The sequence below is a fragment of the Lithobates pipiens genome, unplaced genomic scaffold (assembly GCF_037356315.1).
Source record: "Lithobates pipiens isolate NorthernLeopardFrog02 unplaced genomic scaffold, aLitPip1_a1.2 Scaffold_16, whole genome shotgun sequence".
Classification (NCBI taxonomy): domain Eukaryota; kingdom Metazoa; phylum Chordata; class Amphibia; order Anura; family Ranidae; genus Lithobates; species Lithobates pipiens.
In genome coordinates this window covers 402,138,773-402,159,784 of record NW_027507748.1, presented here as the reverse complement: position 1 = coordinate 402,159,784, position 21,012 = coordinate 402,138,773, and the positions used below count along the sequence as shown (strand labels likewise).

Below are 21,012 nucleotides of genomic sequence, written 5' to 3'. Positions count from 1 at the left end.
AACTAAGTAAATAAAAATGCAGATATTACAACCCCCATTCCAAAAAATGTACTGCTTGTGTGAAATCCGCATAAAAACAGAATGCAATGATTTGCAAATCTCAAACTATTTTATTTACAATAAAAAATAGACAGCATATCAAATGTTTAAACTGAGAAAATGGAACCATTTTAAGAAAGTCATTTTTAATTTGGTAGCAACACATCTAAAAAATTTGGGACAGGGCCATGTTTACCACAGTGTAGCGTCTCCTATTCTTTTAACACTCTGTAAACATCTGGGAACTGGGAGACCAGTTACTTGATTTTTGGGAGAGGAATGTTGTCTTATTCTTCCTGATCTAGGATTCTAACCGCTTAACAGTCCTGGATCTTTGTCATATTTCATGATGCGCCAAATATTTCCAAATGGTGAAAGGTCTGGACTGCAGACAGGTCAGTTAAGCACCCAATCGCTTCTACTAGCCATGCTGTTGTCAGAAATGCAGTTTAGCATTGTCCTGCTGAAGTACAAAAAATGTCTGGATGGGAGCCAATGATGCTCAAAAACCTTGATTCATCTATCAGCATTGATGGTACCTTTCCAGATGTGCAAGCTGCTCATTCCTTACGCATGAATTTACCCCCTAGCCACAGAGATGCAGGCTTTAGAACGGAGTGCTGATAACAAACCAGAAGGTCCTTCTCCTCTTTGGTCCTGAAGAAGTGGCACCCATGTTTGCCAAAAATGTCAAATTTCAATTTGTCTAACCACAAAACTGTTTTCAATTTTGCAACAGACCATTTTAAATGAGCTTTGGCCCAATGAAGATGGGGGCATTTCTGGATCATGTTCAGATCTGGCTTCTTTTTTGCATTAGAGAGCTTTAGCTGTGAATTTTTGAAAGTATTCCTGAGCCCATGCAGTGATGTCCACAGAATCAGACCTTCTTTTTCTATTGCAGTGCCGTCAGCCAAAGATCACTGCATCCAGTATTGCATTTTGGCTTTTCGCATAGAGATTTCTTCATATTCTTGGATTCTTTTGATACTATTTACTCTAGGTGATGATAGTATTTACAGTCTTTGCCATTTTTCCATTGAAGATTATTCAGAAGTTGTTAGACAATTTTTAGACACAGCTTTTAAGACTGGTGAACCTCTGGCCATCTTTACTTTTAAGAATGACACTCTCTAAGATGCTTTTTTATAACCAAGCACGTTACTGACCTGTTACCAATTAACCTTATTATATGCACCCCTACCAGGCTACATTGCCAGATCGTCAAGCTTCACTGCAACCGGACACCTTGGTTGCACTGGGCAAAAACACGTGAAAATGCAGATTCATGCAGACAGTGAAAAAGCAGCATTATGACAAGGTCATAACTTTGTTCCCACTCTTCAACATATCCCTGTCGGCATATGTGCATACAGCTTGTTGGCTCTTAGTGCGGTGTTTCCCTTTGCCACTCTAAGTGCTGCTGTTCAGGAGATTATAGGTATCAAATTCAAGTACTTATGCTAATTGCCTTTAAAAGTGCATTCATTATTTTGTTTACTGTATTCATTTTTTTTTACCTCTGTTTGGAGTTTAGTTATGGCTTCATGTATACTGATACTGCTAAACGGACGTTTAGGAGCAGTTGACTTTTTTTTTTTTTTCAACTGCTCCTGAACTTTCCTCTGTTATCTTACCAGTACATGTACACAGGGTCATTTTCAGTAGTTTCTAGGCAGTTGCGTTTAGAGGCTTTTTATTGGAATGCAAAAAAAGGGTTCAAAAGCTTAGTTTAGAGGCATTTCAAGCGCCTAAGGCTTCCAAACGCGGTAACTCACGTTTAGCCGTTTTTCGCTTACAGGCGTTTTTAATTTTTGGCTATTTTGAAGAAAAAAATATATTTTAATGCTTCTAAACACAAACGCAGCTAAATTCTGCATGTAAACGCAGCAAAACTGACTTTTAAATGTAGGTTACTATCTGTTAGGAGAGGTTGTAAAATGTCCTGTGTACATGAAGCCTAAGTGTGGCAAACATATATCAACAATACTGAAGAGGGCTTTTTTTATTTGTAAAGTTTATCTGTGTGTTTTTTCATCTCCACTCATTAATGAGGTGCAAACCAAGACACTTGGTGCATCCTATGAAAATTGTGTAGATAGATATTTTTGTACTGGAAAGAGTCTTCTGCTGTTGCCATTTCCTTGAAGCAGAGGCGTACTGGGTGGTTCTGTTAATTTAGCCATGGGGATCTCCGTGATGAAATGCACTGGAAAGTTCTTGTTGGCACACCGCAGTCGCACAGGATGCTGGCAGCCAAGAAGCCCAAAAGATTTTCTCAACTAAATAACAGAACTGGAAAAAGCTCCAAATGACTTTAAAATGTATCTAATTCACTTCTGAAAGCACTTGCAATAATGGGGAATTGAGACGAGATTAGCACTGCAGCGAAAACGTTTTATGTTTCCTTATTGGAAGTGGTCATCTACTTTAATTTATCCACTCATAACCAGAGCCTTTGTAAACAGTCTTCCCTAACTTTAGAAATCTCACTTGTTCTGCCAGGAAAATGAAAGGCAATATTTATCTTATTAAATGACTCCTTTTTCAAGGGGGCTTGTATAGAAATTATTTTTAATTTGCCAATGGTTATTGAAAATAATATACGTTTCTTTTCCCGCTAAAGAACAAATGAGGCCTATTGCACTTAAAGTGGTATTCCAGTCAGGACCTAAACTCTAGACCTGCTCTCTGCCATACTTTACTCTATCTAGCCATGTGAATCAAAAATCGCTGTACTTGCCTGTTCTGCAGCTGGTCCGGTCCCGCGCTGAGCTGTCAGCGGCGACTTCAATGTGTGGGAGTGTGCAGGAGGGGCAACGAACAACCAAAGCAGCATAGTAACGTCACTTCGCAGGGATTACATAGCCATTTTCCATTCTATCCTGCACAAATAATCCGCGGCTGGAGACTGGATCGGCTTCAGAAAAGCTAAGTATAGCGATTGTGCTGTACAGGGTTAAATCAGCTAGGCTTACAATATGTCAGAGTAGGTTTAGCCTTAGTTAGGTTTTGACTGGAATTCCACTAAGTTTAACAATTAGGTTTCAGGTGTAAAAACAGTTTTTGTTGAGAATCACTATTTTTAAAAAAACATTTTTTTAAGGTTTATCATTCTTGTGTAAATGTAATTTGTAGTTAAAGGCAAAACCTTTTTTTTTTCTATTTTAGGTAGTGTAAGGAAAGGTTATACCCACGGTCTAGTGGCGGCCCGTGCATTGTGGGTGCACAGCGCCACAGCCCCCAGCACCGCCACAGACCTCCGTATCCATGTGCCCCGTCCCCTTTCAGGATGCCGGACACATGAATTGCAATTTCAGGGATAGGCAAGGGAGGGATGGTGTATTTTGAAGCACTTGATTTAGAACCAGAGGCTCTAATAGGCTTCAAAATATGGTGGGCACGGGGCGCAGAGAGTGCGTCCTGATCCCACCCAGTTGTGTGACACCAACGAATGAATATTCGCTATTCTGCCACATTCTCCTCCCGGCCAATCAGAAAACACCTATTGGCCAGGGAGTCTTATGACTCCCTGGCCAATCGGATCTCAGAATCTTGGTTCCAATCAGCCGGCAAGGAGAATACCTGTGTCCTCTGGAGCTGCCCGGCTCCTCCTTCTCCCTGCCACCATGTCTCCTCCATGTATCCTGGGGAGAGGGGGTCTGGGGGCAGAATGCTGCAGGGTAGAGCTGCATGATTAATCGTCAATCGTTATTGCGATCTTGATTAAAGTGAAATCGTGATTCTCATTTTGACCATAATCGTGCAGCTCTACTGTGGGGTGATCGCCGCTGGCAGTGTCCGTGTCTCCCGCACGGGGGGGGGGTGGAGTTTGCGGTGTGGTGATAACTGCAACTGGGGTAGTTGTGCTGGTTGGGCCTCCCCACCCCCCCCCCCCTAAAAAAAATAGTAGGCACCAGCGGCCAATGACATTCCTTTCTTTTTTTTTTTTTTTTTTTTTCCTTTGCCATCAGCATCTATTGGGAAATTTCCCTTGACTTCCTGTCCCTTAGTCAAAATTTAGTTATGGTAATCATACAGTACAGAACACAAGACTTGTATTGATAGACCATGTGTTATATGCAGGCGCAACTTTCAGGTGATTGAGCACTGGCAAAAAAAAACTTAAGGCTGCCCATAGTACACACTTGTATAACTTCTTCCAATCTGTGAAACTCCAGTTTTTTTGTTATTGTCCTTAGGTGATGGATCTGTTCTCCTCTGGAAGAAGTATTTTTCTTTTTCTGATATAATAGTTTTTATTGAGAATAACATTATAACAAACTACAAGCAGAGCATATAAATCCCACTCAGGGGATTGAACTGGGCAATGTAGAGCAGGGATATGCAATTAGCGGTCCACCTGCTGTTGCAGAACTACAAGTCCCATGAGGCATAGCGAGACTGATAGCCACAAGCATCACACCCAGAGGCAGAGGCATGATGGGACTTTTTGCAACAGCTGGAGATCTGCTCGCTAATTGCATATCCCTGATGTAAAGGAAGCACACTTTTTTTAAGGTAGGTTAGTCAAAACAAAAATGCAAAAACATTTGGCATCCGGTGCCGAAAATGGCAACAAGTGTCTGGGCACGGTAACCCAAAGCTGAGTGGAGCAGAAGAGGTGGGATAACCCATCCCTTAGTTCCCTGACAAATTTTGGTACAATGCTTTTATTGATATGCAAAATAACTAGATGCCAAAATCCCACACGGGGGATATACACTGGAACATAATACAGGTTTTCCCATAAGAACATGAGTAGAAATGCATTATAGGATTTAAACTATAAACCAAAAGTGACCCTCAGGCCAGAGGCCAACACGCGATACCTGAGCCTGCAGACTCTGGGGGCTAAGGTGGACAGGGGTGTGGACCTGTCTGCGATAACTGAGTAAACCAAACTAAGCACAGGACACAGAAGTGAACAAAACAAGAAAAGAGAAGGGAAAAAAAACAGAATGGGGGGGGGGTGGACAAAGAAAAGGGCTAGAGGAACAGAAATGGGGGGGGGGGGGAGATTAGGAAGGAGAAGAGTGGGAAGAGAGCCGAGATAAAGTAAGTTCCCCCAGGCTGGGGATGGGACCAGAGTCATGCTAGTCTGGAAGGCCTAGGCTGGTTGGGTGTAAAGTTGGAAAGGCATTGGACCACCTCGGGTCCCCATACCCTGAGAAATCTGGCATGGGAGTCGTGGTGGCTAATGGACGTTTTTTCGTGGCTCCGAAGTGTTATCAAGGTCCTCTTCACCTCTAAAAAAAAAAGATGCAGCTGGCTTTTTCCAGGCCCTTGCTATTGTGCGCATAGCCGCGATAAACAGATAAGTAGCTAGTTTCTGCTGGTAAGAAAAGAGGCCTGGGATTGGTGCAAAGCAAGTTTAGGGTCCTTATGGAAGGGTATGTGGAAGATGGTAGACAGGAGCCCAAAGACCCTTGACCAAAATCCCAAAAGGCGGCAGAACCACCATATGTGCATCTCATCTCCTCGCTGGCCGCATCACCCGAAGCATCTAACATTATGAGATGGGTTTGACTTGGCAATGAGGGCTGCAACCCCCAGAACAAGCAATGGATTTAATCTTTATTCCACCATTTCCGTTCAGCAGCTGCCGCTAATAAACACTTCTGCTGACCAGATTCTTAGACCTCCAAAACAAAGGAGTGCTTTAGGCAATGAATTGATAGATGTGCAGCCCTCCATAGGCATACACAGCTCCGATCCTGATCCACTGGGGCCCCACACACACATAAAAGAAGATGCACACTGTTCTTTCTTTCTTGTGGATTTTTCTTTTTTCCCTGTGGATGGATTTCTGATCTGCTTGCAGACATCAATTTAAGGACCATTCTAATCTTTGACACTTTTTTTTTTTTTTTTTTTTGATGGACTTCTTTATCTGGTGTATCTATTTTTATGCACTTGCTGAGTTTTAGGTATTTATATATGTTTATTTTGATGAAATTTCATGATTTTTTTATTTATTGGGCTATATGAATTTCACATATTGTCTCTATTTAAGTGGATAGCTTAACACATTAAAGTTTTTAGATGTTTTTTTTTTTAAATTTGTGTGCTAAATATCAGTGAGGGCAGCGATCAACAGTCACTTATTGCAGTTAGCAGTTTAGTGAACGATTTCGTTTTTTTTTTTTATGGTTTTAGTACATCTTATATCATGCTCTACTGACCTTTATAAACCCCTTTATTCTTTACTTTCTATGCTTTGTTTTAATGTGCATGCACGTGTGCAGCATATATTTAAAACATTGTATGGCAAAAAGGCTTTCATTGAGGGCTTCCATTGATAATATCCTTTTGTGGTTGCCTGGCTGTCATGTTTGAGTGGCTAAAGACTGATCTAAACCCGTCACTTAAAGTGATATTAAAGAATAATTTTACATGTTTTGCAATTGTATTGCACAGAGCAGTCCCTTACCACCTCTTTGGCAGTGCCCTGTTGGTGCTGTCCGCTCCTCCCTTTTCTGTGTGCCTTCTTAGCAGGCAGGATGCTAAGGGGCAGCTGTGCACTCACACTCCTGAGCCAGGCCGTGTGTGTCTATAGAGGCACACAGCATCAGCAAGCCATGTCCCTACTACCTTCTTACAGGAGTCTGACTGATAGCGACCCACGGCAGTTATTTGCTATTTTTTGGGTCACCGGCTTAGGTACTTTGGGAAGCCAGCTGTGATTCCTTGTGCTTTCACAACCGGCTTCACATGCTGGTCCCCAGGGGAGAGATGGGGTGGTCGTCCCTGTCCCCAGGTGGGAGATGGGATGGTGTATGGGGGAGGTGCGGTGTTCCCTGTCCCCAGGAGATGTGGAGTATGGGATGGTGTATGGAAGATGGGATGGTCCCCATCCTTGGGGGAGATGGGGTGTGGGATGGTGTATGGGGGGATGGGGTAGTCCCTGTCTCCGGGGGGGGGGGATTGGGGTAGTCCCTGTCTCCAGGGGGGGAATGGGGTAGTCCCTGTCTCCGGGGGGAGTTATGGGATGGTGTATGAGGGGGATGGGGTGGTTCCTGTCTATGGAGTAGGATAGAAGGGGTGGGGTATGGGGTGGTGTATGTGAGGAGCTGGGGTGGTCCCTGTACCCAGACAAGGTGGGGGTGGTGTATGGGGGGACGGATGGGCAGTCCCTGTCTATGGGGTAGAAGGGGGTGGGGGAGGTGGGGTGCTCCCCCTCCCCAGAGGAGATGGGATGGTGTATGGGGGAGGTGGGTTGGTCCCTGTGTATATATGTGTGTATGTATGTGTATATATGTGTGTGTATATATGTATAGATAGATGGGGTGGTTCCTGTCTATGGAGTAGAAGGATAGAAGGGGTGGGGTATGGGGTGGTGTATGTGAGGAGCTGGGGTGGTCCCTGTACCCAGACGAGGTGGGGGTGGTGTATGGGGGGACGGATGGGCGGTCCCTGTCTATGGGGTAGAAGGGGGTGGGGTATGGGGGAGGTGGGGTGCTCCCCCTCCCCAGAGGAGATGGGATGGTGTATGGGGGAGGTGGGTTGGTCCCTGTGTATATATGTGTGTATGTGTGTGTATATATGTATAGATGTGAAATGGGTAAATGTAAATTGCCAGCGTTATATAAGTACCTATAATAATGTAACATTCAGTTTAAGGACCTCCAATAACAAATAAGACAGACATTGTCTCCATTAAGGAACAATATATATATATTTTTTTTTTATCAAATACTGAATATATTATTTATGTTGTACCCAAGTGTCAAATCCTGTGCTCTGTGTAGCACTCCGATGTAATTCACTCTCAGGAGTAGAGCAACACAATATATCTTGATCGGAATAAAAGGAGTAGAATTCATGCAAACTCTCTTCTTCAATGCATCCAATCTTATGTGTATTCATCTGTGTGTTGTAGCGTTTGCCCAACATGAAGGCTATTGATCCTACATCAGTGAGTTGTAGCAGTTGTACCAGTGTCTGATTTGCAGTCAGTGCTAGCCTAATACTACTACCAGATTACAATCAGTAACAGCCTAATATTACTGTCTGATTACAGCCAGTACCTATGAGTAACCCTGTCTGATAATAGCTAGTACCTGCCTAATATCACCTTACTACCACCAATACTGGTAACATCTGTGTACTACTACTGCCCAGTTGCAGCCAGTATTAGCCTAATCCTAAAACCTGATTGCAGCCAGTGCTAGCCTAATACAGCCGGATTTAAATCCAGTACTAGCCTAATACTGTCTGATTACAGCTAGTACAAGGAGAAATGGTGCCTAATTACAGCTTGTTCCAGTGAGTAATGGTGCCTGAGTTTCTTTATCTTACATCACGAGACACAGAGCAACCATAATAATGACTATATGGGTTATACGCCACCTACTGGTGGGTGGGCACTGGCACATAGTCAAACAAGAAGTCCACCCCTATATAACTCCTCCTACACAGGAAGGACCTCAGGTTTTTTTTCTCCAGTGTCTGTAAGGTGGAATTGTCACTGATGTGATACATGTGCTCTTTGAGCATACTTGGAGGTCTGGAGGGTTCTATTTAGATTCATAGATTTCATTTGGATCCATGTGAAAAATCTGTCAGCTAAAATGGTTGGTACCCGAGCCTCATTGGGAGGAGAGACGATTCCTCGAGGTTTGCCTGTAATGCGTCATTACGGCACTGGACCCTGCGTAATGGAACCCTGTGTAGTGTTTGTTCTGACCAAGGTGCTTTCCTGCAGGGTGCTATACAGGTCTAGGGGATGGATCCCACATTAAGGGGGACCCAGTCCCTGAAGGTCTTTTATGACAAAGCTCACTGTGTGATGGGTGAAGATTGGACTCCTGTTATGTTCAGAGTCCTGCAGCGGGAATGGTAAGTCTGCATTTTTTAAGTTTCTCTTTAAAAAAAATAAAAAATAAAAATCTGACTGTCTGTTCTCCCCATGGCCACTGGGGGCAGTGTGCTGTTTAATGATGCTGTGTACTTCTTATGCCGCATACACACGATCAGAATTATGGTCGGAAAAGGGCCTGATGGTTTTCCCAACGGAATTACACTCAAGCTTGCCTACACTCGGTCACACCAAATTCCGACCGCCAAGAAGGTGGTGACATACAACACGTATGACGGGACTAGAAAGGAGTTCAATACCCAGTAGCCAATAGCTCCATCTCGTAGTTGAATCTGAGCATGCGTGATTTTTTGCGTGTCAGAATTGCATACACACGATCGGAATTTCCAATAGAAAGTTTTTCCGTTGGGAAAATTGAGAACGTGCTCTCAAATTTTTGCTAATTCGTCCAGCTAAATTCCGATGGAGCCTACACGCGATCGCATTTTCAGATGAAAAACTCTCATCTGTCTTGCTGGCCGAAAATCTGATCGTGTGTACGCGGCATTAGTCGCGTGGGCAGCTGTTTTTCCTCCAGCCACTAGAGGACACAGGCTCGCTCAGTATGGGCTATTTTTTATATAAGCAGGAAGTGGAAGGGCGGCCATGTTAAGAAAGCCATGTGGTGGACAGCTTCCGCATGGGCCTCTTGAAACATAACAATCAGCAGCCCATGGATACTAGTGAAGTGCGAGTACTTACTATGGGAGAAATGTGTGGGCAGACAAGTCATGATTATATACTTAGTACTTAATTCGGGGGGCCTGTACAACTGTAAGTCGACACACCCCTAGCAGTGCACTTTTAAAGTGTTGGGTCTCCAGAATACTGTGTATTTGGCACAAAACTAGTATGGGGTCTGGTGCAGTTGAACAGGTGCATACTTGAAAACGTCAGAAAAATGTGCATTTAGACTGCAGGAGCTTACTTTTAGGCTGAAGCAGGAAAAGGCTGTGTGACATGCATAATGTGCTAAACTAGTAAAAACTAATATGGGGCCAAGTGCAGTTGGGCAGGTACAGCATAGTATACATGTTTGCAAACTTGTTGCCTAAACGCATGCTTGAATAAACAAGTTTTGCATAGATGGCATAAGCACATGTTTGGAAGACCATGAGCATTGAAGGAGTTGTCTCCAGAATAGCATGCATTGGGTCTGCAGGAGCTTAGTTTTGGGCTCCATTTTTACACTTGAGCAATTTGAAAGTCGCACATTTTGGCCACAACTTTAATGCGCTTTGCAGAGACATGAAGCAGTGCCTGTGTGATCTTGAGGTCAATGGAACTCAAGTTGTGCCAAGGTCAGACCGAAGTGGTGCAGGGGCTGCTTTGAAGTCGCACGGATGTGAAGGGTACTCATAGGAAATCATGGGGTGCGACTTGTCGGGGATCTTGCAATCTCAAGTCGTAGGACGGGTCGCACAGGTGTGGAAGAGGACTTAGGCTGTTAAAGCAGCATAGAGGCTGCATTGGATGCCTATGTGCTTGGCTAATCTTGACTATAACTAATATGGGCGTAGGTGCAGCATAGTATATATGCTTACTTGCATGGAACACAAGCCTGCATAGGCACATGTTTACAGAGGGCCCTACCCCGTGGCCTCCGAACCCGACAAGCGGGTGGTGCCCAGCATGTAGCCCTCCAAGGCTGGCTGCAACTGCGTATTTGCATGGATGCATGTTGTGTTTTTATAAGCATATGTTGGATAGACGTGTGGGCATAAGTGTGTATGTATGTTGCATAGATATGTGTTTGCGTGAATGCATGTTTGCATAAACACATAGTGCATACATGTTTGCTTAGATGCGTGTTGCATAATATATGTTGCATAAACATGTTTCATAAATGCATGTCTCCGTGGCCACGTATTGGGTATGTGCATGTTTACCTGGACACGTGCTTCGTGTTTTGTCTAAACACATTTGCTTAAGGACATACCTACATGCTTCCATAAACGCATGCCTCCATAAATACATATTGCTTAAATACATGCTGGCATGTTTTCATTTGAACTGCATACATATGTGCTTAGTTGCATTAAACTGTATACATATGTGCTTATTTGCCTAGGACTACATACAAATGTGCTTATTGCCTTGAGCTGCTTACATAGATGCATGAATGGCAAGAATACTTGTACACGGTGGTCTGGCAATGTTCACGTCTCCTGTTGGACCAATGTCATTGGGGTGATATGGGCCACTGTGGTGCCTGATCTCGGATCAAGCCTGGTTAGTACTTGGATGGGAGACTGCCCAGGTTTCCCTCCTAAGTGAGGGAGGCATCTGAGGTTGCTGTGTTTGAAAAGTATCTCAGACCATAAGCTGAGGTGGTTGCTCCTTACTTAGCCGGGTTAGTCTTTGCCTTGAGTTGAGTCTTGGAGCAAAAGGTATGAGCTCATCATTGTAAAACAATTAAATGGTAACAGCTTCAAAACTGAATAGGGGCATGAGTTCTATCTTTAGATCTCCAATCCGCTGGGCTTCCTTCTGTTACTGATAGGCTAGGTTTGTTCGGTGATGACCTCTCTGAAAGAGGTAGATTGCGGGGCCCATAATTATCAGGAAATGCACAGCTTCATGTGCCGGGTTGTTTCCAGTCTCATCAAAGATTTCTGTAGTTGCAGTGGAAAGTCCCCTGTTTTTTTTTATTTTTTTGTGTTTTTTTTTGTGACCATCCTTCGGGGCTGGCCACAGCTTCTGAGGTTCACGAAGCTCCTAGCTCCGGTGCTGGACTTGCTAAAGACGGAAGGGGGGTGTCAATCTCTGTATACCTCAATAACCTTTGCTCAGAAAGCAGTTGGTCCAGATTTTCCTTTCGATACATTTTGCAGTAAAAAAAGAGGAAAAAAGACTTTCTATCTAGGTCGAAACACATTCTTTATGTACACTCCTACTCTAGGTCTTGGAGAGGATCATTCTCTGGAACTTGAAGATCCAAGCATTGACTTGGAGGGTTCTTTTCCTGGGATGTTGCACAGCTAAAGATTGGTGGTTGATGGTGTTCGATTCTAGAAAAGTTGAATTCTTCCTTTCAGGTATTGGACATTAGCCACTGATGCCAGTTTCTCCATTTTTGGGTTGGGGATGGCCAAAGTTCAGTGGACTTGGTCTCCACAGCAGAGTATACTGCCTATAAATATCTTGGAGCTTTTGGCCAGTACACCTTGCTCTGGATTATGGTACAAACCAGTTGTAGGTTTTATCCGGGAAAGCCTCTGCAGGGGCATGTATATCAACCACCAGGGCGACACCAGGAGTTATGCGGCTCAGGAAAGTCAACCACATTCTGTCTGGGACAGCACAAGGACTGTCTCTATCTGGAGTAATTGGTACAATAAATATTATTTGAGGATGGTTACGGATTCCCTCTATTTATTGCACATATGTATTAGCTTGTCTATTCCCATAGTTGGCTAGTCTATTAATACTGTTAAGCACAATGATATAAGGTTAGCTATGAAAACAAATACACTGCTTAGTAAAACAACATCTTATTTATTTCCCCAGAAAATAGTGTTGTGGAAACTTTTTATTAATGTATGTTGTCAGATGTCCCCCAGTGTCAGTTTTGCTGTAATACGCTCATGTGAGGGTATTCGCACATACAGGTGTTGGTGGAAGACCGTTGGCATGCGGAAACCTTCCTGTGGACATGGCAGATCTGCTTTCTCTTTTAAGGATGTTTATGCCTCACAAAGGGACTGGCCATTCCATGTAGACTGCATTTAAACTCCTAAGTCAGTAGATCCGTGTACATGGGAACCATAGTATAATCATACAAGATTATGGCCCGCTGAGCCATGATGGAGTACGGCTCGTGTCATTGGTATAAGAAAGAGAGAGCCACCACTCCAGGCCAATCCACTGGGATATAGTTGCGTATAGTCGCGTCATTGGTAGCAGTGGGAATGTGGACACGATCGCGTTCAGAGCTGTGTGCTTGCCGCATGGTTTTGCACACGACCATCTGCACATGCCACTACTGTATTTATATTTGAATATAGATGTGTGTGCGATTGGTTCTTTTGAATGAGAATAAGTGTCTGGCTGATTCTGAGGCCACCACCTTCTTTTGTTATGCATGTTTTTGGTATAAATAAAAGGAGCCTGGATAATCTCTTGAGGATTCTGCTAAACTCAAGGTGATACCAGCATCAGCCTGTGTTCATTGGAGAGAAAGAAAGGTGTGCTTTCCCAGCATTATATGAGAGAGCTGTATTTCTGCTTTTAAGAGCAAAGAAATTATATGCTTATAGGGAGAAGTGTAAATTTTCTTGGACAATTCTGGCGGGCCAGAAAGGTAGCCAACATATCTTCCTAATACAGCAGATGTCAAGGGGAAGAGACCTCCAGAACCAGACCAGCAAAGGCCGGTCTATGGTAAGACGACCATACTTCAAGTTTTTTTAATTTTTGCTGTTCTGTGTTCGGGATCTTAATTTTCTGTGTGCTGTATGAGGTAAGATCTGCCTTCTGTTCTGTTTTTTTTTTTTTTTTTTTTGTCGCTTTCTGTATAATGATGGGACAGGAAAGCTAACATGAAAATACTAGAGAAAATTATACAGAGTATATGACAAAAGAACATCAGATACTTACCACAATGCTCTCCTCGAGATATTGTTTTGCCGGCTGGGCTCAGAATGGCAAAAGAGGGAGCCATGCGGCTCAGAGAGTCACCAGGCTTGAACCAAGAGAGAAGTGTAGAGAGAGGGGGCTCTCTGACTCGTTCAGTCCTTTTATACTTCAATCTTACACCATCCAGACCCAACTCCATTGCCATCCCACCTAGAATTTTGACGAATCACAGTACTTTTGGGGTAGTCCTCAATATATTATATTACTATCTGTCCTGCTGTATTGAGCTCTAGGGGCAGCATTGTCCATGTATCATATCTCTGTGTCTTAGGTCAATCTTTAATCTTAGCTGTCCCTTTTGATCTTCAGTAGCAGGACATTCATCAATCATCTTGTCAGCTTTGGTCCCTTTGAAGCTTGCACGCATAGCATTATAACACTAGACGGATAGGATAGCTTTTGTTCAGCCTTGAGGGAGGCCTGATCTCTTCTTTCAGATATGCTACAAAGACATTCCAGACCGCCCCCAAGAGAAAGCAAAGGCATGGTTGTATCAACCAGAAAGAAACTCCAGATATGATATTAAATCCTGTTGCCTTCCAACACTATCATCCATATTCCAGGTATAGAATAGTAGCAAAAGGAACTCTGCAGGTGAATATACTAGATTCCAAGTTCTACAACGAGTTGGAGCAGGATGTGTCCTGGATGAGAGTCCCAATAGAGGCAATAGAGGTAGGTGCACTGATAACACCTTAGGGACCAGTTCTCCCTTATTTGACACTTTCCCTCTGTTTTGACTTCTGCCACATCTTTTGCGAAGAATCCAGAAGGGGTTAACACTGATAATGTTAGCCGAATTAGCCTAGGAGGGCTCGGTACACTGACATAGCGAGTCTTGTGGGGGTCACTCCTGGCACACTCCCAGTTCAGCGGGACCTGAATTGATCTCAGCGGGACCTGAGTCCTGTATCTCAGCACTGTTGAGCCACTGGAAGCCAGCTTCAGGGAACTTCAGTTGCAGGACTTGGAAATATTTTTTTGCCTGGGGTGAAGCCAGGAAGTGGCTCCCGCAGAAATATGTGAGTGGGAGATTCTTTTTTTTTTTTCTCCAATCTGTACATGAAAGTAGATTGGCCTTAAGTACCATTTAAGGGTCAGGTTTCACCCCTATAAATTTTTTACAGGGACTGTTGCTTCTCATTCCTTGATTCATACTTCATACAGCGTGTAACGTAGACAGCCTCACCTGTCAGGCCATTCTTGTGTGCTTGGGACTTGAATTTAATCTTGACTGTCCTTGCAGAGGCCACTTTTTGAACCAATCAAGAGATTGTTAGTCCTTTATCTTGAAAGGTGGCTTCTTTGGTTGCTATCACTTCACTAAGTGGAGTGTTAGAGTTGGCTGTTCTTTCATGCAAGGAGCCGTTTTTGGTCTCTCATCATACTAACCACTTGCCGACTGCTGTCGGCATATATACATCGGCAGAATGGCACGGCTAGGCAAAGTAATGTACCCGCACGTTACTTTGAATTTCCCACCTGCTGCGAGCCCCATGACCGTGCATGCGGGACCCACAGACTCGATCACCTGTATTTGTTTTGTGTGTATGTGTATATAATTCTATTACCTGCAATTGTCGCGGGGCTCAAGAACGGGGAGATGTTGATGTAAACAGCCTAATGATAGGACACTGATCGTCTGCTCCCTGTCGGCAGCAGCGATCAGTGTCCACGTCACACACAGCCCATCCCCCAGACAGTTAGAAACACTCCCCTAGGACACACTTAACCCCTCCCTGCCCCCTAGTGGTCAACCCCTTAACCCCTTCACTGACATTTTTACAGTAATCAATGCAATTTTATAGCATTGATCGCTGTATTAATGCCAACGCTCCCAAAAATGTGTCAAAATTGTCCGATGTGTCCGCCATAATGTCGCAGTCATGATAAAAATTGCTGATCGCTGCCATTACTTGTAAAAAAAAAATTAATAAAAATGTCATAAAACTATTCCCTATTTTGTAGACACTAACTTTTGCGCCAACAATCAATAAATGCTTATTGCGATTTTTACCTAAGATGTGTAGAAAAATACGTATCGGCCTAAACTGAGGAAAAAAAGGTTTATATTTTTGGGGGATGATATAGCAAAAAGTAAATGTTTTTATTTTTATTTATTTATTTATTTATTTTTTTAAATCGTCCTTTTTTTTGTTTATAGCGCAAAAAATAAAAACCTTAGGGGTGATCAAATACCACCAAAAGAACGCTTTATTTGTGGGGGAAAAAAGGATGCCAATTTTGTTTGTGAGCCATGTTATATGACCGCGCAATTGTCAGTTAAAGCGACACAATGCCGAATTGCAAAAATTGCTCTGGTCAGGAAGGGGGATAAATCCTTTTCGAGGCTAAAGTGGTTAAGGTGATGTTGCGTCCTCATTCATTTTTTGCCTAGTATGGTGTCTGGTTTTCATTTAAATCAAGACAATGCCTTGCCTTCTTTTCTGATCCTCAGCTGGCAAGAGTTTGAACACTGCATACTCTGGAGGTAGTTCTGGTGGTCAGAATTGCTTAATTTATTGGTACAGGTCAGGAATCCTGGTTTGTGCTGCCAGTAGAGCCCGGGGATGGGCAGAAGGCATCCAAGTTAACTATTTTCATTGGATTTACCAGTTATTATTCAAGCCTATGGCTTGAAAGGGCAAGGTTCCCCCCCCTTTTTTTTGGGTAAAAGCGCTCGCTACCAGGTGTGTGGGGGCATCTTGGGCCATCAGGTGTCAGTGGCTCAGAATTTAAGGCCATTACATGGTCTTTTGTTCATACATTCACAGAATTTTACCAGATAAATATCAAAGCTACAGAGGATACTGCTTTGGCCACAGTATGTTTTGGGTGGCAGAGTCCTCCTCCGGTGGCAGTTTCTGTGATTGTGTCCCCCTCCCCTCAAGGCCATTGCTTTAGGACATCCCATATAGTCATTATTATGGTCGCCCTGTGTCCTGTGATGTACGATAAAGAAATTAGAAATCATACTTGCCTGTAAAATCCTTTTCTTGGAGTACATCACAGGACGCAGCGGTCCATCCCATCTTTTTTGGAATACTCATTGCTTTGCTACAAAACTGAGGTCCCTCCTCTGGATGGGGTTATATAGGGGTGGAGTTCCTGTTTGACTATCTGCCAGTTTCCATCCACCAATAGGTGGTGAATAACCCATATAGTCATTATTATGGATGCTTTGTGTCCCGTGATGTACTCCAAGAAAAGTAGTTTACAGGTAAGTATGAGGGAAAAATCCTAATTTTAGCTAGTACCAGCCAATTACCAATGCCTGATTACTGCTAGTTCCAGCAGGTGCCAGTGCATAATTAGACAGATTTAAAAAAAGGGGTGGTGGGCGCACTGACCTAAGTGTGTATAAAAAAGCAATGGTTATACTCTCATACAGACGTAGTAAATAGACATATCACAATAAATGTAAGACTTATTTCACACTGAAGGTGTTTTTCAGGCGTTTTAGGGCCTGTTAAGGGCCTGAAAACTGCTTCACATGCAATCCCCAGCATGAAAGCTCAAGTGCTTTCACACTAGGGAGGTGCCCTTGCAGGACAGGAAAAGTCCTACAAGCAGCATTTTTGGGGCGGTTTGAGAGCACTGTATACAACACTCCTAAACCGCCCCTGCCCATTGGAATGAAGGGGCAGTGCTTCCGAAACGCCACAACACGGCCACTTCTAACTCTTTGGCTGCTAGCAGGGGTTAAAAGTGCCCTGCTAGCGGCCTAAAAGCACTGCTAAAACAGTAAAGTGCTGCTAAAACTATAGGCTCAGTGTGAGATTGCTTTGGCTCTGAGGAAGAGGGTCCTTCCTTGAAACGTGTTAGCCATTCTAATACCGCCTGGTCTCCTAGCGTCACCGGCTCTTCCCAACAGACCTAAGAAAGACTGTTCACATTTACATTTGTCGTGATATGTCAATTTACTATGTCTGTATGCGAGTATAATCATTACCGTTTTATACTTGGAATAAAAATTATTTTTGGCAATGAACTAAATCGGTGCACCCTCCCCCCTTTTAATAATAAATTACAGTTCCAAGAACACCCATTGTTCTGAGGAGGGCAGCAAGACCATTGACATTGAAAAGAATTGTCTGCACCACACATTTCTAGACCCACTACTCAAGTAGAGGAGATTTGTGTTGCATAATTAGACAGTACCATCCTAATGCCAATGCCTGATTTTAACCAGTACCTGCATACTACCAGTGCCTGTTTAGTCAGTACCAACCTGCTAATTACAGACACTACCAGTAAGCACTAATACCAGACTTTTACCAGTGCCTGATTACAGCGAGTACTAGCCAGGGATTTGGAGCCCCAAAACATTCTGCTTCTGAATAAGGATATACCATATATGTGGAACTTTTTTTTTTTTCGCAGCCTAGTCGTATAGAGGTTTCCAAAAAGCAGGGATCGTGTTCAGGCTTTCAAAAGGCATAAACTATGCATTTGATTTCCTGACACATCACATTTTCAGAGGCCTTGAAATGCCAGAACCGTGGAAACATCTGAAAATTACCACCTTTTAGAAAGTAGACACCCCAAAGTATTGGCTAAGAGGAACAGTGAGTCTTTTGAAGATCTCATGTGTTGCTTTATGGAAAATAAAATACATTTTTTTTTTTAATCATTTTCCAAAAACGTGTGAAAAAAAATTAGACCTTCAAAAGATTATCCATGTCTCTGAGTAAATGCCTTGGGGTATCATTGATTTCTAAAATGTGATTATTTTGTGTTTCCACTGGCCTGGCACTTTAGGATACCCTGAGGGTGATGGGTAGTCAGAAAATCAAATGTCTGAAGGTGCTCCTTTGATTTTGGTCCCCTCTGTGTGGCTAGGCTGGGAAAGTCTCACATGTGGTATCTTCATGCTTAGGAGGAATAGCGGAATGAGCTTTGGGGTGTAACTCTAAGTATACCTATGCTGTGTGTGTGAGAGCTATCTTTAGTCTTAAATTCACTAAATCAAAAACATTCCCAGCTCCCTTACTAGCTAGTCTGCAACAAAACTGAAATTACCCTGTCTAACAGTACATGCTCAAAAACAGGGATTTAGTCTCAGACATTTGCAAACGTGTAAGGCGCAGTGTCCACGTTAAGGCACCCCAGCTTACTGTAGTCCTAACTCTAATTTTGAGTCTCCCAAATTGGAGCACATGTATAGCAGTTGGATAGATTAAGGGCAGTTTGCCTGCAGGGAGTCCACCCCTCCTTAACCACTTGCCTACAGGGCACTTAAACCTGCCCAGACCAATTTTCAGCTTTTGGTGCTTTCACGCTTTGAATGACAGTTACTCAGTCATGCAACACTGTACCCAAATGAATTTTTGTCCATTTTTTCCCACAAATAGAGCTTTCTTTTGGTGGTATTTGATCACCTCTGGGGTTTTTTATTTTTTGCGCTATAAATGAAAAAAGATTTTGAGAAAAAAAAACGCATTTTTCTTTGTTTCTGTGATAAAATCTTGCAAATTTATTTTTCTTCATAAATTTTGGCCACAATTTATACTGCTACATATCTTTGGTAAAAAATTATGCAAATTAGTGGATATTATTTGGTCTTTGTGAAAGTTAGTCTACAAGCTGTGGTGCGAATCATACAAAATTGATCACACCTGATGTACTGGTGACCGATCTCATTTTTTCAGACCCGAACATGCCAGGAAAGTACAAATGCCCCCCCCAAATGACCCCTTTTTTGAAGGTAGACATTTCGAGGTATTTAGTAAGAGGCATGGTGAGGTTTTTGATGTTGTGGGAAAAAACTATTCTTTGAAAAATTAAGATTTTTTTTTCCACCAAATTGTCATTGTAATAGGTTATTTCTCGCATATGTCATGTGTATACCACAAATGACACCCCAAAATAAATTCTGCTACTCCTGAGTATTACGATACCACATGTGTGGGCCTTTTCCACAGCCTAGCCACTTAGAGAGGCCCAACATGCAGGGAGCGCCATCACGTGTTCTAGGAGCATAAATTACACATCTAACTTGTTGACTACCTATTACACTTTTGAAGGCCCTGGAGCACCAGGACAATGACACATGACAGGGACGTGGCACTGATGACAGATGGCACTGATACGTGGCACTGATGACAGATGGCACTGATACGTGGCACTGATCACATGACACTGATGTGGCACTGATGACAGATGGCACTAATACGTGCAATGATGACAGATGGCACTAATACGTGGCACTGATGACACGTGACATTGACAGATGCACTGATAAGTGGCATTGATGACACTGATAACAGATGGCATGTGACACTGATACGTGGCACTGATGACAGATGGCACTAATATGTGGCACTGATGACAGATGGCACGGACAGGTGGCAGTGGGGACAGATGGCACTGCCATGTACTGTGGCACTTTATTTTTATTTATTTTTTCTCATGGCTGCAGCCGTTAGTCTCTCCTTTCTCACACGCTGTCTCTGTGTAAGGAGGGAGAGCCGGTGATGAGAGATGATCTCATATGTTTACATATGAGATCATCTCTCATTGGACACACTGATCGCGCTGTAAACGGCTGCTGTGATTAGCCATTTACAGCGATCTATGACTGGCTGTTTCCAAGGGACACGGCCAGCACAGAACTTCCCCCCCGATGCACGCTTGCAGGAGCGTGCATTTCAGAAGTAAACAGGAGGACGTCCAGCTACGCCCTCCTGGCAATTGGCATCCACGCTGTAGCCGTCTTTCGGCTATAGCGCGGGCGTGAAGTGGTTAAAGCTATAGGGACAAATGAGACACCATGTGCTTCTTGTTGCCAAGGCTAGTTATCGTTTGGGGAGGTTGCCATTTGTTTGTACAGTTTGTGAATTGGTGTGGGCTCGCACAGGATATCTTAAGCTACCTTTGTGCCCTTGTTGGGTGTCCCGTGCATCCCTATACCTTTAAAGAGGGGTGGGCTCCCTGCAGGAAAACCGCCCTTTTATATAAGTGCTCCAATTTGGGAGACTTTCAAAATTGCGTTAAGACTGCAGTAAACTGGGGTGCTGTTAGGTGGCCACTGCAGCTTTCACATGTTTGCAAATGTGTGTGGCTAAACCCCTTGTTTTTAAGGTGAACTGTTATACAGGGTTAATTTGGTTTTGATATAGGATAGCTGGTAAGCTAAGAATTTGTTTTTCGTGTGCTCCTTCCTGCAAAGGCTAATTATAGCTTGGGTTGGTTGTACAGTTTTTAAATGGTCTAAATCCCATGGGGTGTCTACTTTCCATAAATGGGTAATTTTGGGCAGTTTTTACTGTCATTTAAAAAAAATCTTATAAGCAGTGAGAACACATCACACATACTAAATATACACAGATTTTTTTTTTTTTTTTTTTTACTAAAGTAATTTTTCAGAATACAGTTTGGCCTAAATTTAGGAAGAAAGATTATTTGAAATGTTTTTGGATATAAAAAGAGAGCACGGCTGTCTGAAAGTAATTTGGGTACAGTTGTGCATGGCT

At 43.2% G+C, this 21,012-nt stretch overlaps 1 protein-coding gene across 1 annotated transcript in view; it reads left to right on the top strand.

Annotated features, from left to right (window-relative positions):
• Nucleotides 1-21,012, top strand: part of ATP2A3 (ATPase sarcoplasmic/endoplasmic reticulum Ca2+ transporting 3) — a 311,056-nt gene that overhangs the window by 155,231 nt on the left and 134,813 nt on the right. The gene's annotated exons all lie outside the window — the stretch shown is intronic.